Here is a 1,664-nt window from a genome sequence, read left to right as displayed (position 1 = left end):
TTCTGACCAGGGTTTAGTTTGGACATGTCTGGCATGCAGGAGTGAGAAACCCTTTGAAACAACATGGAGAGTGGGTGTTTCCAGCTGAGAGGAGCATTTGATCTTTTCTTGGAAAATAACTACCTGCGCTACAAAGGAAGGTTGCTCGTCCCCACAGAGGGACACAGGAAGCCTGTGGCACCAAGCATGAAGAAAGGACAGGACCATTTATAATACTATAAATGTTAAGATGTCTGGGAAGCATGAAGAATGTTTATTTCTGGCCACAGAGCATTATATTTATTTGTTATTCCTATTTCTGAAAGTAGATGAGTCTTTACTTTCTTTACTTGGAACTCTTCCGTGCCCAGAGTCACGGTTTTCAATGAGAGAAATGTAAAGATTTAGCATATAATGGGTGTTCAAGAAATACCAACTCATTGAAGGAAGCATATTAATAATTAAACTTCAATAAGAAGTAGAGTTTGTTATTTTTTTTGTTTGTTTTTTGTTTTTTTCCAAAAGCACTGTTTTTATTTATACAGAGTCCTAACCACTTCAGCGGCAGGGCAGTAGTGGGAGAGGTTCCTTTTTCAATCCAGGGGCCTCCATAATGTTGGTCTGTTGCTACCAAACACACAGGCAAGTGGCGTCATGGATTTGGTAAACTAACTACAATGTTTAGCCTCTCTCTGCTAGAGCGACAAGGTGAGCATCAGTCTCTGCTTCTGAAAGAATCCTGAATTTAGGGTTTTCAACTGTAACTACTCCAACTTCTATTTCTGAAGGTTGGAAATCAACTGATAGAACAGTAGATAGGCATGTAATTGCAGTTTCCACTGTCTGTTCAAATGTCCAATCAAATTTCTTCTTCACTTTTTTTTCAAGGAAGCTGGTTGACTCCGTCTGTTTAACTCCTGCTGCAGTGGCTTTAAACCCACAGTAGTAACCTGCAGGATCACACTTGTACACCTGAGGGCCTTGTTCTTCATCTATACCAATTAAAATCATACAACAACCAAGAGGCCTCATTTCAGCATTCTGTGTTGTAGACCTGAGAAATATCAGCAATTCTTTTGCACAGCATGTCCACAGGAATCTCATAGCCATACTTGTATTTCCAATTAGCTGCCTCATAGGGTGCCCTCTGTACCTGGGATCTGCTGTCAGCTGTCATTCCTGTCATCACACAGCCAATGTTTTCAGTTATCTTGAATAAGTGAGTCACTGTGCTGGAATCCAGTAATTTGTCAGGTACTTTCTTCTGTGTGACAATTACTGCACAGTCTTTCCCTCTGACAGCTACCGATGTAAGGCCACCCTGGTTAATAGCCTTAAAAGCATATTCTACTTGGTAGAGCCGGCCCTCGGGTGAAAAAATGGTAATGTGGCGGTCAAAACCAGCGCTGGAACCACGGGACATGTCGGCGCACCCACTACTTCAAGCACTGTCTCTGAGCCCCCAGAGTTTGTTTTTTTTTTTAAGGGGAGACTTAGGAACAGTACTCTTTCCTTGTTGAATGTCTGGAATTCCATCTTCTACAGTTGGTAGAATCTTCATGTAAACCATCAATTAAAAAAAAAAACTTTCCATACTATGTGGATCAAAGATTCAAATATAAAAAATGAAATCATGATAAAGTTAACAATATAATAATATAAAATTTCAGTGTGGCAATAAGAGC

General features: G+C 40.3%; 1 pseudogene; it reads right to left on the bottom strand.

The window, feature by feature from the left end:
- Nucleotides 1–519: 519 nt before the first annotated feature.
- On the bottom strand, nucleotides 520–1,436 carry LOC114211214 (proteasome subunit alpha type-6 pseudogene; annotated as a pseudogene).
- Between the last annotated feature and the right edge of the window lie 228 nt (nucleotides 1,437–1,664).

This window comes from Eumetopias jubatus, unplaced genomic scaffold (assembly GCF_037043125.1).
Source record: "Eumetopias jubatus isolate StellerSeaLion01/CBP00866 unplaced genomic scaffold, mEumJub1_p1.0 scaffold_3, whole genome shotgun sequence".
NCBI lineage: Eukaryota > Metazoa > Chordata > Mammalia > Carnivora > Otariidae > Eumetopias > Eumetopias jubatus.
Note: the sequence above shows the minus strand (reverse complement) of the source record. Positions and strands in the feature narration are given on the sequence as shown.